The sequence below is a fragment of the Mobula birostris genome, chromosome 4 (assembly GCF_030028105.1).
Source record: "Mobula birostris isolate sMobBir1 chromosome 4, sMobBir1.hap1, whole genome shotgun sequence".
Taxonomy (NCBI): domain Eukaryota; kingdom Metazoa; phylum Chordata; class Chondrichthyes; order Myliobatiformes; family Myliobatidae; genus Mobula; species Mobula birostris.
Genome location: NC_092373.1, coordinates 210597176 through 210613758, shown reverse-complemented (window position 1 = coordinate 210613758; position 16583 = coordinate 210597176). Strand labels below are relative to the sequence as shown.

The 16583-nt window shown below is 46.0% G+C and overlaps 1 pseudogene; it reads right to left on the bottom strand.

The window, feature by feature from the left end:
* The window catches only part of LOC140197114 (uncharacterized), a 45464-nt pseudogene that overhangs the window by 16624 nt on the left and 12257 nt on the right, over window positions 1–16583 (bottom strand).

The window sequence follows — 16583 nt, the reverse complement described above, 5'->3', positions numbered from 1 at the left end:
CCGATTAGGGTTTTCGTTTCTTTTTCATTGTTTATCAGGGTTTCATAAATTTTTGTTTGTTTATAAATCCTGAGTCGATATATTCATTGTTGCCTATCACGTGACACCCAAGAAGAATGCTTTCTACGGTGCATCTATAAAAATTAGTGAGGGTTTTAGGGGACAGGTCAAATTTCTTTAGCTTTCTCAGGAAGTAAAGGCGCCGGTGGGCCTTCTTGGCAGTGGACTCTGCTTGGTTGGACCAAGTCCGGTCATCTGAGATATTGACTCCAAGGAACTTAAAGCTTTTGACCTGTTCCACTTGCGCACCACCGATGTAAATTGGGTCTTGCGGTCCGCTACTCCTTCTGAAGTCAACAACCAATTCCTTCGTCTTGCTGACGTTGAGGGATAGGTTATTGTCTTCGCACCATGCCACCATGTTCTTAATTTCCTCTCTGTACTCAAACTCATCATTACCCAAGATACCGCCTACAATTGTTGTGTCATCAGCAAACTTATATGTTAAGTTTGATGGAAACTTGGCTACACAATCATGGGTGTACAATGAGTACAGCAGGGGTCTGAGTACACAGCCTTGTGGGGCACCGGTGCTCAGAGTGATTGTAGAGGGGAGCTTGTCCCCTATTTTTACAGCTTGGGTCTTGTCTGTGAGGAAGTTGAAGATCCAGCTGCAGATTTGAATGCTAAGGCCCAGGTTCCGGAGCTTAGGAATCAGTTTATTTGGAATGAAGGTATTAAAGACAGAGCTGTAGTCAATGAAAAGGAAGCTTACGTATGCGTCTTTATTCTCCAGGTGTTCTAAGCAGGAATGTAGGGCCAGAGAGATAGTATCTGCTGTTGACCTGTTGCTCCGGTAGGCGAAATGCAAAGCGTCGAGGTTGACCGGTAGGCTGTGGTTGATGTGTGCCATAACCAATTGCTCGAAGCACTTCATTCCAATTGATGTCAGAGCCACAGGTCGATAGACATTCAGGCATGCCACCTTGCTCTTCTTCGGCACCGGGATTATCGTTGCCTTCTTAAAACACGAGGGGATCTTAGACTTAAGCAAGGAACAGTTGAAAATGTCAGCAAACGTTCCAGCTAGCTCGCTTGCGGAGGCCCGGAGAACCCTGCCCGGTACGCCATCTGGGCCCGTCGCCTTCCTTGGATTTATCTTCAGGAAGCCCCTTCGAACGTCCTCGTCGGTGACGATGAATCTCGATGCCACCAGGTCCAGTTCATCCGGAGGGAGCGGGACGCTGCTTTTCCGTTCGACTCTTGAGTAGAATACGTTAAGTTTGTCAGGACGAGAAGCACTGCAGTTATTGATATTCCCAGTCTTTTTCTTTGCGCCCAGTGATCTCGTTTAGACCCTGCCGTAGTCTACCGGCATCCCTCTGGTTAGCCTGGGCTTCCAACTTGGCTCGATATTGCCTCTTGGCGCCTTTAATGGCTTTCCGGAGTTCACGCCTGGATTCCGTGTAGCATACAAGAATATGGGACACTAGACATACTGCAGATGTGAGAAATCTAGAGGAATACATAAAATGTGCTGGAGGAGCTCAGCAAGTCAGGCTTGGTTAGGAATAAATGTTTCAAGCCAAGACCACACATCAGGACAATTGATACCGAGGTATCTGGAATATCAACAAGCAAGAAATTAGAAAATAGTGTCAAATAGTGAAAACTTAAGAAGATCTGCCAAGCAGAACTCAATAGTATAACAAATACAACAATGGGAATAAACACTTTCACTATAACCATAATAATGTCTTCTTTGGGAAAATACCTTGGTCCCATTCTGATCTGGAAAAGGTACAAAGAATAAAAACGACTGAAATGACAAATTTAGAAAACAGTATTTACACTGAAACACACCTATATCAACACTACCTCGTACAGGAGGAGGACGAGGAATTACAGACAATAAAAACTGACACAACAGTCAGATATATATAATTTTTATAGATGCACCATAGAAAGCATTCTTCTAGGGTGTCACGTGATCGGCAACAATGAATATATCGAGTCAGGATTTATGAACAAACGAAAATTTATGAAACCCTGATAAACAATGAAAAAGAAACGAAAACCCTAACCGGAAGTATGGCATATTATATAGTATCTATATATAGTATAGTAAAGTAAAGTATATTTTCTTCAAACACAAGCAGGATTTAGCACTCCATGCGAGCATATGCAATTGTGATATGAAGTACACACCAGAAAAATTAAATGAAAGGCCAACTCAGAAAAGTGAATCATAACTTGAAGAAAATGTTAACCAGTGGAATGAGGACGACCCTCCATGGGAAATATCCCAAAGATCTGAGCAGACTAGATGTTTGTCAATGAACCATCGAACGCCCGACTCAAATTGGGAGACGTCTTTGCAAAAAGAGAGATTCCTTGTGGAAATACAGGACAGGGTCGTTAACATAATAATTATCAAAAATACATAGAAGATAAACAAACAAGATGATAAATGCAGAAAATGCCAAGAGAAACCAGACACAATCCAACACATTCTGGGATCCTGCAGCAATTTAACTCAATCTGATTACTTACAAAGGTACAATCAAGTGGCAACTATCAATCACCAACATCTTGCTTTAAAACATGAATGACCACCGTAACTTCATAAAGGCGCCATAAATTTAAGCCTGATCCAGTTTTGGAGACAAAAGCTTAGAAATTATAGATAATCAATAGATTATTACGAATAGCACAATCCATAATCGCCATCCAGATATAATATTACAGGATAAACAAGCAGGAACAACTCCCTCAATAGATAAAACCATTCCCAATGCACATATGTTCCTTGACCAATGGAGCACCTCACAACAGGCATTGTTTGTGCCATCAGTCAGTCAACCGAATTATTTTCTCTGTCAGTCAGCTTCGAAATGTTGATACTCTATCATTCGTTGACACGCCCCGCTGCTGACTCCCTTCTCTTCATCATATATTCAAACCCTGACCATAGTCCACAGCCCCAAACTCTGCCCTGTGCAGACCTGCCTCTGGTTTCTGACCCTGCTCTGTAGAACATCCAACTAATGGTTTCCTATTATGTTTTCAGTCTTTAGAGGACAGTGGTGTTTTCTAACAACCCTTTAGAAGCAGGGAAAATGACCCATAATGTGCAAATGAGCCCTGAGTAAGGAGGATAACTCCCAATGTCATTCTTCCTCAGCCCAGAGATTAGAGAGTGAAGAACATCTCGGACAGAACTGCAGTCAGCTCGACTTCTTCAGTCTGCAGAGAATTCAAGGGAAACCTTTTCACTCACAGAGTGGTGACAGTTTGGAACCCATCCCACAGGGAGAGCGAGAGATGAACAACAGGGGAGGATTTAAAAAGACTGTCGTGGAACTGAGTCACTGGCAGGGTCCAGCAGGCCTGAGGTGACTTCCTACTGTACACTAGGTGTGTAATAAATTCACTAAGTACCGGAGACAGAGTTTAAAATAGAACTGATTTATTTGTCTCAGATCCAGCATATTAAACTCCAGCCCCATTAAAGGTGGATGTGCAGAAGAAACTCCTCCGATGCCCAGTGACCAGGGAGCAGAACTAGGTGTGGTGAGCAGCAGCAATAATTGCATAGTTCAGCACCGACAGTCACTCTCGAAATTGCATTCAGCAACGGGGATGGACAAATATCCAGCATGCGGTTTATTGAAACGTTCTCCCCAGTGTGAACCCGGTAGTGTGTCACAAGGTTAGATAACTGAGTGAATCTCTTCCCACACTCACAACAGGTGAACGGCCTCTCCCCAGTGGAACTCAATGATGCACCCTTGGTGGAGATGGCTGAGAGAATCTCTTCCCAGAGTCTGAGCAGATGATCGGCCTCTAACCGCTGTGAACTCGCTGGTGTTTCAGTAGATGAGATGATCATGTGAATACCTTTCCCCATTCACAGTAGATGAATGGCCACTCCCCAGTGTGAACTGACTGGCGTCTCTGTAGGGTGGAAGAGTGAGGGAATCTCTTCCCCCAACCTGAGCAGGTGAAATCCCTGTCTGTAGTGTGAACTGACTGATGTCTCAGTAGGTGAGATACCTGAGTGAATCCCTTCCCACAGTCTGAGCAGGTGAGTGGCCTCTCCGCAGTGTGAACTGACTGGTGTCCCATTAGTTGGGATGACTGAGTGAATCCCTTCCCATATTCAGAGCAGGTGAATGGCTTCTCCCCATGTGAACTCGCTGGTGTGTCTGTAGGTTGGATGTCTGAGAGAATCTCTTCCCACAGTCTGGGCAGGTGAAATCCCTCACTGCAGTGTGAACTGACTGGAGACTCAATAGGTGAGATGATGTGGTGAATCCCTTCTCACAGTCTGAGCAAGTGAATGGCCTCTCCCCAGTGTGATCTGACTGGTGTGCTTGTAGGCTAGCTAAGTGTGTGAATCCCTTCCCACAGACTGAGCAGGTGAATGCCCTCTCCCCAGTGTGAACTGACTGGTGTCTCCGTAGATGAGATGCCTGAGTGAATCCCTTCCCACAGTCTGAGTAGTTGAACGGCTTCTCCCCAGTGTGAACTTGCTGGTGTCTCTGTAGGTTGGATGACTGAGTGAATCTCTTCCCACAGACTGAGCAGGTGAAATCCCTTACTGTAGTGTGAACTGACTGGTGAATCAGTCGGTGAGATGATATGGTGAATCCCTTCCCACAGTCTGAGCAGGTGAATGGCTTCTCCCCAGTGTGAACTGTCTTCTGTAGCAGCAGGTGGGATGACTGAGTGAATCCCTTCCCACAGTCTGAGCAGGTGAATGGCTTCTCCCCAGTGTGAACTCGCTGATGTACCTTTAGTTTAGATGAGCAAGTGAATGCCTTCCCACAGTTCGAGCAGGTGAACGGTCGCTCCCCGGTGTGAACTCGCTGGTGTGTCATTAGGTGAGATGACCGTGTAAATCCTTCCCCACAAATTCAGCAGATGACCAGCCTCTGCCCAGTGTGAACTGACTGGTGTGTCCACAGGTGGGAAGGCAGGCTGAATCCATTCTCACACGCAAAACAAATGAATGGCCTTGCCCAGTGTGAACTTGCTGATGTACCTTCAGTTGAGATGACCAAGTGAACAGCAGGAAGGCCTCAAAATCCCCGGCTTTCCCTGCTGTTGGTGACCGAGATTGAGGTCGAATCCTTCGGACAGAGATGGCGCTCAGTACTCGGTGTTGGAGAGCTGATCGGAGGCTCGAAGTTTTCGGATAACTCAGAGTCGGACTGTGGTATTGTTGCATTGTTGTAACTATATGTTATAATTATGTGTTTTTTTTTAGTTTTTTCAATCTTGGTCTGTCCTGTGTTTTGTGATATCACACTGGAGGAAATATTGTATCATTTCTTAATGCATGCATTACTAAATGACAATAAAAGAGGACTGCGTGTCTTCATAACCTATTCCCACTGTCTGAGCAAATGAATGGGTTCTCCCTTGTGTAAAATGACAGGCGTACCAGTCGGTCAGATGGTCGAGTGAATTCCTCCCCACAGTCTGAGCAGGAAGGATGATCGAGTCAATCCCTTGCTCCACTTCTTAAATATCTGGACAGAGACAGCAAAACTGGCGTGTTGTGTTCTAGATTCCCGTAGACAAATTCCTTGTCATTTTTAACCTGTAAAAAAGATTTATAAAATCCATCAATGCGTGTAGGACATTTCAGATGAGATCACTTGAGTTGTCAAGGTGTGAACTGACATCACACTATTACAGTGAGGTTCAACACAATTTGGATGGAGAAATCATCTTCTAACTGGGCACCGTGCTGGTATCTGGAATGACCATTAAACTCTCTGATGCTCTTCCTGTCTCGGTAAGAATGGGGAATTTCTGCCATCTCCAATCTGTGACCTGGCTCAGTTTGATTCCCTCCATTGGTATTATTCCCTGTTCCCACTGAGCTGCATGGGTTTCTGGTCCCACAGTAACTGGAACACTCTCATGCAAATAGCCGGCAGTGTATTCCATGCACCCACCACTCTCTTTGTGAAAAACTTACCCCTGACATCTCCTCGGTATCTACCTCCAAGCACCTTTAAACTATGTCCTCTCGTGTTAGCCATTTCAGTCCTGGGAAAAAACCTCTGGCTATACACAAGATCAATGCCCCGCATCATCTTGTATAGCTAAAAAAGACTCTAAACAAAAACAAGGAAATCAGACATTACTTTGAGGATTTGTTAGAAGTACACAAAATTATGAGGGTATAGATAGGGTAAATGCAAGCAGCTTTTTTCACTGAAGTTGAGTGGGACGACAAACAGAGGACATGGGTAAGTGGGGAAGGTGAAAATTTAACAGAAACATTTCGAAAAGTTCTTTACTGAAATGGTCGTGAGAGTGTTGAATGAGATGCCAGCACAAGTGGTGACTATGAGCTCGGTTTCACCATTTAAAAGTAGTTTAGATGGGAGCCTGGATGGTAGGGGTATGAGGGCGATGGTTCCGGTGCAGGTAGTTGCATTAGACAGCTTAAATGTTTTTTCGGCATTGACTAGATGGGCCAAATAGCATGTTTCCGTACTGAACTTCTCCATGTTTTTATGACAGAGAAGCTGGCCGAACTTGGTACCCTGTACCAGTTACCTTTCAACCATTATTTTGGCAGGCACATACAAACTCTGCACCGTCAAAATTTCAATTCTGAAGGGCTCCCTCTTACCAAGTACTCCTTTGGCAGAAAACAGCCTGTCCCAAATCACACTTGTCAGATCCTTTCTGATATCATCAGAATTGTCCTTTCTATAATATAGAATCTCAACCTGTTGTCCAGACGTCTCTTTTTCCATATTTACTTTGAATTTCGTGGCATTATGATCACTAATTTCTGTCATCAGCCCTGGATCTTTTCCTCACAGCCGACTGCACACGCCTACGTCGTGAATTCTACGTACTGATTAAGGGCACATTTGACAAACTCTACCCCGTCTCGTCCTTTTACAGTATGGAAGTCCCAGTCAATATATGGAAAGTTACAATCAGTTACTGAATCAACCTTCGTTTCTTGGCATGGTCTGTGATCTCTCTGCAAATTTGTTCCTCTAAATCCCTCAGACTGTTGGGTGCAACCAAGTCCCAATAATGGCTACAATATCATCATTCCCTGTCCTGATGTCATGTGGCTTTCCTACGATGCTTCTTGCATTGTGATTTACAGAGCTCAGCACATTTATCGCACCATGCTCAAACATTTGATTGCTGACTCTATCTGAGGTCTGAACAGCACCTGACAAGAAAACAAACTCTCCCTCATTGTCACAAAGACAAAGGAGCTGATTGTGGATTACAGGAGGAATGGAGACAGGCTAAACCCTATTGACATCAATGGATATGGGGTTGAGAGAGTGACCAGCTTTATGTTCCTCGGCATAAACATCACCAAGGATCTCACATGGTCTGTACATGCCGGCTGTGTTGTGAAAAGAGCACAGAGCACCTCTTTCAGCTCAGATGGTTGAACAAGTTTGGGATGAGGCCCCAAATCCTAAGAACTTTCGACAGAGACACAATTGAGAGCATCCTGACTGGCTGCATCACTGCCTGGTCTGGGAACTGTACTTCCCTCAATTAAAAGACTCTGCAGAGAGTGGTGCTGACAGCTCAGCGCATCTGTAGATGTGAACTTCCCACTATTCAGGACAGTTACAGAGACAGGTGTGTAAAAAGGGCCCAAAGGATATTGGGGACCTAATTCACTACAAGAACAAACTGTTCCTGCTGCTACCATCCAGGAAACGGTACCACGGCAAAAGGACAAACAGGCACCGGGACATCATCTTCTACCAGGCCACCAACTGATTAATTCATGCTGATGCAATTGCACTTCTATGTTATATTGACTGTACTATGTACAAACTATTTATTATAAATTACTATAAATTACACATTGCACATTTAGACGGAGACATAACGTAAATATTTCTACTCCTCATGGATTATGAAGGATGTATGTAATGAAGTCAATTAAATTCAATTCAATTTAATTCACCCTCTCCAATATCTGTTCTGACATTCTGGCTGCCATTACCCCGACAACTTATTTTAACCACATCACACCGCACCCCCCCCCCCCCACACTCGCTGTAGCAAGCCTTACCAGTAGGATATAAGTCCCCTTTTGTCCTTTTCCCCTAACTAACGAATCCCCTATCACCCCTTTGTCTTTCTTCTGCCAGGTATTCCCCCCAACAGTTTCTAAAGCGGTCTGATGACGTTTTTGAGGATATTGGGGATGCAGGGGTTCATGACCTTCAAGGATTTTGTACTCTGTCAGCATTAGTTGCATCCTTTGTTTATGCCTCGCGCAGCTGTGAGGTTGTGAAATAGCTAAACAACTTCTTTGTACCTTGTACTTTAACAATCTTGTACGAAGAATTGGAAAACAACTCCATGTATATAGATAATGATGGCCTCTTTGAACTGTATAAACGTTGCTGTATGTAACCTGCTGACAGAGGTTCGTCACGAGCAGCCAGAGAGAGAGGAATTCTGTCTCTCTGATGCTTGGCTCCGAACCCTCTCACCGGCTGAGCTCGAACAAATAAACTGATGAAAAGGATAAAGCAAAGAACTGGGTCGTGTGGTTATTGGTCAGGCAAATTTAGGTTTACATTTGGTGCCGTAACTCGGATCCCAGCGTAGGGAACGTTTCTCTGGACTGAGTAAGCGACCGAGGGTTTGAATCAGACACAACCGAGTGGTAGGGCGCCCCTTGTGTCCGGTCAGGCATTCTGCCGCTCGCCCACCGAAACCTGTACCTTGACGGGATCCAACCACTAAGCACAAGAGGAGACGACAGGTAAGAGTTAAATTTGAGCATCAAAGTGAGGTTGCTGCAGGTGACATTGGCTATTCTGTATTACGCTTGGAACAGGATTATGAGCCCCCGTCCGGGGAAGTGGTCGCCGCTGCCCGAATTCTGTAAAGGGTTGCGCATGCCTCAGGATATGGCCAGTTGAAATTTAATGATAAGGATACGAGACTAACAACCCGGTAAATTTCTCACCTCGGCAGCAAAATGGGACAAATTCAGGATAAAGGAGGGAAGGGAACCCCCCTCCCTACAGAAAAGGATATTTGGATGATAAGTGCTGCACTAACTAAGCGACTGGGAAACGATGTGTGGCCACCCAGGGGAACTTGGGATATGAACTCTTGTGAACAAGCAGTAAATTTAATTTGGAAAAAGAATTGCAGGAAAAAAAATCGAAATTATTGATTAAAGAATGGAAAGATAAAGCTGATACCAAATGGAATAGTACTTTACTGGCCAGTTAGAGGAACAATGCATGTGATAAAGGGGTGTACAGGTATGTACGTTAGAAGGAAATCCCAAGAGTTGGGAAACATTAAAGATGGAGTGCGAATGGGTAGATGGGAAAAGGAAAAAGAGAACAAGAGAAACAAAGAAAACAGGTAAAGGCAGATATAGATAGACAGGAAGGTTTAGATTGGCATGCGAGATCCAGGGCCAATACGGGATCCCGAACCCATATCTGGCATACCGAACCTGTTTGAGGACAGTGACCGTGATGAGGAGTGGGTACCCACCGTATCCGCCCCCCCCCCCACCTTACCAGGGGCCAAGTGCACCTAGTGCCCCCGAACCTCAATCCTCCCAGTAATCAGATACGGTGGCCGTTCGGGTAAAACAGTGCCGGCAGGGAAGGGCAGGTCCATATACCCTGAGATCCAGAAAGGGAATACCGAAAATTATTCCAAGACGGGGAGGGAAGAATCCAATAAAACCCCAGAGTTAATGGCTCCACAAAGATAATTGTCCACCCGAATGTTGCCCAATCCATGAGCAGGAGGAGGGGCAGCCCTCAGTGATTCCTGTGTATGCACGCTGGAAGCCTCAAGAAATGATAACGATCATGAATCAGGCCCCAGATAGAAAAGAGAAACCAGCACAATTTGCTCAGTAGGTCTGCAGTACTATACAAATGTATAATTCGACCTCGCAAGATTTATTCAGTCTCTGCTGCATGATTCTCTCAGCTGAAGAGGGGTCGAAATGGAAGGCAGAATTAAGATGCCAAACCTATCAGGAGTTACAAGCGGGAAACCATATTGAGAATGAACAGACAGACCAGATTATTCAAGCCTTGGAAAGGGCTCTCCAGCAACCTGTAAACATCACTGAAGTACTTGAATGCAAACCTAAGCCTGGGGAATCGGGACCAGACTATCAGGAGCGATTTGTGTCCTGCTACAGCACTTTCGCAGGAGACCAAGCCTTTAATGATGGGAATACGTCCCCCCAGTTTAATGTCTTACTGCTCCAATGCTTACCAACTAAGTTAGCCAACATGATTAAAACAAATAATATAGATTGGTCTGACAATGACCGAAATCGAAAGGACGAGCTTTGACATACTACTGGGACCCGGCTTTTGAATCCCGAAGGGAACTAATATTAAAGGCCAATATGTTCAGCGGGAAGAAGGACGCGAGCGGGCTATATCTGGGGCACAAAAAGGGGAACAAAAAGTGACCAAGAGACAGATGGGGACAACAACCTGTTTAGAAATTGACAAGCAAGGATGCTTCCTGCCCTGAGTACCACCCCTCAAGACGAGCCCAATGTAATATTGCAAACTGGTGGAATTCCAGTTCGGTTTATGTTTGGTATGGGGGCAACCACAACCACTCTCGATCAGGAAATAGTATCGGAAAAGGGATTCCGGCTATCAGACGCTAAAATCACTGTGTCTGGGTTCGAAGGCACGGAACGGACGTATTCACGTACTCAGCCACTGCAGGTGAAATTCGAGGGGACCCAGTGTGACGTTTCATTTACAGTCACCACCAGTCGGGGGTGTAATCTAGCAGGGAGAAACTTGCTCTATCCGTTAGAAGTCGAGATTCTATGCACGGACAAGGGAATCACCCTGGGACTAGCGAACAACCGACAGCTTCCCCAGTTTGCGACCCGCTCCCCCCCCCCCCCCCACTGGTGGGCACTTAATCTAGACTCCACTGCGTTTGAACCCCTTCTGCCAGTGGCCGACCCTCATGCGACTCTGTGCTATGACCCTACGGGGTGCTCAACTGAGAAAAGCCAATATTATGCACCCCTCGAGGGACAGAAGTTCCTAGTCACGGTGATTGGAGAGGTTCAAGGAAAAGAGTGCAGTGTATTACTGGCCGAAGTTCCGGATTTCCTTTGGCAACAGACAGGACTGGTGGTTCCCCATACCACCGTTAGGGTTTGCCCTGGGTTCAAGACGAGAGCCTAGGGTTTCTTGCCTACACCCTGACGAAAAAAGCCTCCAGCACTGAGGGAGATTGGCAAGACTTGGCCGCGGGCCAACTCCGATACTGGAAGGACTATGAGGTGAAGATGGGACATCTGGTAAGACTATTTTAATATTGACCGAACCCAAGATGTTGTACCACATCTCTGGGCAATTTCAGGCCATGATGTCTGCCGCACCAACTGCCCCTCTGTCCAGATCACCGTGAAAGAAGGACAGACTCTCCCATCCATTACGCAATACCCCCTCAAGGCCGAGGCAACGTTTTATGAGGATGGAATCTCTTTTGTGGATCCAGCAGGAAAACAATATTCTGGCTGTGCGATAGTGACGGGCAGTGAAATAGTTGAGCAGGCCTCTTTTGAGGCAGCTGTCTCCACCCAGAAGGCTGAGCTGTTTGCTCAGACTCGTGCCTGTATCCTAGCAACAGACAAAAGTGCGAACATTTACACAGACTCCTGTTATGTATTTGAAATTGTACATGACTACAGGGCTCTCTGGGAACATTGGGATTCTTGACTTACTCTGGACATCCCATTAGGAATGCAACCTTTGTAAATGACTTACTTACCGCTCTACAGGTATCTCGAGTTTTGGCTATTATTAAATGTACGGCCCATACCCGCGTATCCAACTGGGTCACTAAAGGCAATGCTTTAGCAGATTAGACAGCGAAAAGTGCGGCACAATCCTCGATAGCTGTAGTCCCCTTGGGTTCCCGTCAAGTAACTCACCGCGACTCAAGCAGAACGGGTTTGCCAGACATGCTGGAGGTACGTACTTTTCAGGGGGACGCCCCTGAGGAGGAGAGCAAACTGTGGTCCCAGATGGAGTGCCAGAAAGACCCCGATCTAGGTTTCTGGACCACCCCAGCAGGACAGGTTTGTGTTCCTACAGATTTTACCAATATTGGTCGATTATGTACATAATTGTACACACCTGGAAAAGGAAGGAATGGTTGGTAACCTGTACCCTGCACGCCGGGTACGGGTCCTTTGCCAGGTGGACTATTTTCTGGTCTACAAGTTGATTTTATTGTATTGTCTAGAGTACATTACTATAGATACTGCTTAGTTATTAGAGATGTGTTTAGTAGCTAGATTGAAGCTATTCCAACTACCAATAATACTGCTATAACTGTTGTGAAGGTATTATTACGGGGAATAATTCCCATGTATGGCCTGCCAGAGGTGCTGAGCTCTGACAATGGCCCACATTTTGTGGCGAAAGTAAACGAAGAGGTATGTAACGAACTAGTTATCAAGCAACAATTCCACTGTGTACACCACCCACGGGCTGCTGGCATAGTGGAAAGAGCCAACGGCACTCTGAAGAGTAAATTGGCCAAACTAACCGCGAAGACTGGACTCACTTGGTTGAAGGTACGACCTATTCCACATGAGGGTTACCCCACGGGGGAAAACAGGGTTGTCACCAGCTAAAATCATTTATGGACAGCCCATGAGGACACCCTGGGGACCATGATCTTGTGTACCATTGTTCCCAGAAAGTCAACCAGCAAAATTGGACATGCAAAATTGGAGTTCAACCCGGAGAATTGTGATGTGGCACACTTTGGAAGGACAAACTCCAAGGCAGAGTACAAAGTAAATGGCAGGATACTTGGTAGTGTGGAGGAGCAGAGGGATCTGGGGGTACATGTCCACAGATCCCTGAAAGTTGCCTCACAGGCAGATAGGGTATTTAAGAAAGCTTATGGGGTGTTAGCTTTCATAAGTCGAGGGACAGAGTTTAAGAGTCGCGATGTAATGATGCAGCTCTATAAAACTCTGGTTAGGCCACACTTGGAGTACTGTGTCCAGTTCTGGTCACCTCACTATAGGAAGGATGTGGAATCATTGGAAAGGATACAGAGGAGATTTACCAGGATGCTGCCTGGTTTAGAGAGTATGTGTTATGATCAGAGATTAAGGGAGCTAGGGCTGTACTCTTTGGAGAGAAGGAGAATGAGAGGAGACATGATAGAGGTGTACAAGATAATAAGAGGAATAGATAGAGTGGATAGCCAGCACCTCTTCCCCAGGGCACCACTGCTCAATACAAGGGGACATGGCTTTAAGGTAAGGGGCGGGAAGTTCAAGGGGGATATTAGAGGAACGTGTTTTACTCAGAGAGTGGTTGGTGCGTGGAATGCACTGCCTCAGTCAGTGGTGGAGGCAGATACACTCGTGAAGTTTAAGAGACTACTAGACAGGTATATGGAGGAATTTAAGTTCGGGGGTTATGTGGGAGGCAGGGTTTGAGGGTCGGCACAACATTGTGGGCCGAAGGGCCTGTAATGTGCTGTACTATTCTATGTTCTATACCCTAGGGGAAGAGATGGGGAAATATATATGCCAACTAACCAAAATTTTCCAAGCATTACATTCACAGGTACAACAGGCTTACTAGGAAGGGAACTACCCCACAGAGAGGAGTGACTATCCCACCGTAGAATCTGGGAATTTTGTCCTGGTCAAGAATCGGGTTTGAGGGAAACTCGGACCTCAGTGGAGAGGAACATATCAGGTGTTACTGACCACTCCCACGGCTGTGAAACTGAAGGTGCAAACTCAGTGGATACATCGAACAGACTGCAAACGTATTACTGAAGGACCAGAGTAGAAGGAGTCTGTCGGACTAAAGGAAAATGAATTGGTTGATAGTGGTGTTTGTGTCTTTGAGAGGGCTCACCCCAGCATCTGGGGGCCCCCATGTTAACACCTTTCTGTCTCTCTGTCACACCTATGCCAAACAGGTAGAACTAGGGGCCTGCTGGGTTTGTGTCGAATTCCCGCAACATGGTAAAACTATGATTCCAAAGTCAGTAATCCCGCTCAACCAGAGTGAGGAACTCTCAGCCTGGGCTTTCTCAAATAACGCCTGGGGAAGTGAGGTGAGGAACTGTGGTCCAGTCAGAGATGACTGTGACTGTCAGTGTTTTGAGGGATGGCATCTCAGGCTCCCACCAAATGGAACTTCCAAATGGAGAGAAGTAGGATGAGAAGAGACATGATAGAGGTGTACAACATAATAGACAATAGGTGCAGGAGTACCCCATTCGGCCCTTCAAGCCAGCACCACCATTCACTGTGATCATGGCTGATCATCCACGATCAGTATCCAGTTCCTGCCTTATCCTCATATCCTTTGATTCCGCTATGTTTAAGAGCTCAATCCATCTCATTCTTGAAAGCATTCAGAGATTGGCCTCCACAGCCTTCTGGGGCAGTACATTCCATACATCCACCACTCTCTGGGAGAAAAAGTTTTTTCTCAACTCCGTTCTAAATGGCCTACCCCTTATTCTTAAACTGTGGCCTTTGGTTCTGGACTCACCCATCAGCGGGAACACGCTTCCTGCCTCCAGCATGTCCAACCCCTTAATAATCTTATATGTTTCAATAAGATCCCCTATCAGCTTTCTAAATTCCAGAGTATACAAGGCCAGTCGCTCCAATCTTTCGACATGTGACAGTCCCGCCATCCCGGGAATTAACCTTGCCACCCCGGGAATTAATCTTCATCCTGGTACGAGAGGGAAAGCAACCAGAAGTCGTGATACATGTTGGGACCAACGACATAGGCAGGAAGAGGGATGAAGTCCTGAAGTGTGAGTTTCGGGAAGTAGGCAGAAGGCTGAAGAACAGGACCTCAAGGGTGGCGTTCTCAGGGTTGCTGCCAGTGCTACGTGACAGTGATGGTAAGAATTGGAGGAGATGGCAGTTGAATGCGTGGCTGAGGAGTTGGTGCAGGGAGCAGGGTTTTAGATTTTTGGATCATTGGGATCTCTTCTGGGGAAGGTGGGACCTGTACAGATTGGATAGGTTGCACCTGAACTCAGGGGAGCAATATCCTTGCAGGTAGGTTTGCTAGCATGGTTCGGGAGGGTTTAACCTAATTTGCGAGGGAGATGGGACCCAGAGCGATAGAGCAGTGAAAGAAGTGCATGGAGTAAAGCCAGATCGAACATACAGAAAGGCTTTGGGAAAAAAAAGCAGAATAAACGGTGTAAAGACAGTAAGGTAGAAGGGCTGAAATGTGTGTACCTCAATGCAAGAAGCATTAGGAACAAAGGTGATGAACTGAGAGCCTGGATACATACATGGAATTATGATGTAGTGGCCATTACAGAGACTTGGCTGGCACCAGGGCAAGAATGGATTCTCAATATTCCTAGATTTCAGTGCTCTAAAAGGGATAGAGACGGCGGAAAAAAGGGAGGAGGGGTGGCATTGTTGGTCAGGGATACTATTACAGCTACAGAAAGGGTGGGTAATGTACCAGGATCATCTTTTGACTCAGTATGGGTGGAAGACAGGAACAGGAAGGGAGCAGTTACTCTATTGGAGGTATTCTATAGGCCCCCTGGTAGCAGCAGAGGTACAGAGAAGCAGATTGGGAGGCAAATTTTGGAAAGGTGCAAAAATAACAGGGTTGTTATCATGGGTGATTTTAACTTCCCTAGTATTGACTGGCACCTGATTAGTTCCAAGGGTTTAGATGGGGCAGAGTTTGTTAAGTATATCCAGGACGGATTCCTGTCACAGTATGTGGACAGGCCGACTAGGGGGAATGTCATACTAGCTCGAGTACTAGGTAATGAACTGAGTCAGATCACAGATCTCTTAGTGGGTGAGCATCTGGGGGACAGTGACCGCTGGTCCCTGGCCTTTAGCATTATCATGGATAAGGATAGTATCAGAGAGGACAGGAAAATTTTTTAATTGGGGAAGGGCAAATTATGAGGCTATAAGGCGAGAACTTGCGGGTGTGACTTGGGATGATGCTGTTGCAGGGAAATGTACCATGGACATGTGGTCGATGTTTAGAGATCTCTTGCGGGGTGTTAGGGATAAATTTGTCCCGGTGAGGAAGATAAAGAATGGTAGGGTGAAGGAACCACGGGTGACAAGTGAGGTGGAAAATCTAGTAAGGTGGAAGAAGGCAGCATACATGAGGTTAAGGAAGCAAGGATCAGATGGGTCTATTGAGGAATATAGGGAAGCAAGAAAGGAGCTTAAGAAGGGGCTGAGAAGTGCAAGAAGGGGGCATGAGAAGGTCTTGGAGAGTAGGATAAAGGAAACCCCAAGGCATTCTTCAATTATGTGATGAAAAAAAGGATGACAGCAGTGAAGGTAGGACCGATTAGAGATAAAGGTGGGGAGATGTGCCTGGAGGCTGTAGAAGTGAGCGAATTCCTCAATGAATATAGAAACATAGAAACATAGAAAATAGGTGCAGGAGTAGGCCATTCAGCCCTTCGAACCTGCACCGCCATTTATTATGATCATAGCTGATCATCCAACTCAGAACCCTGCCCCAGCCTTC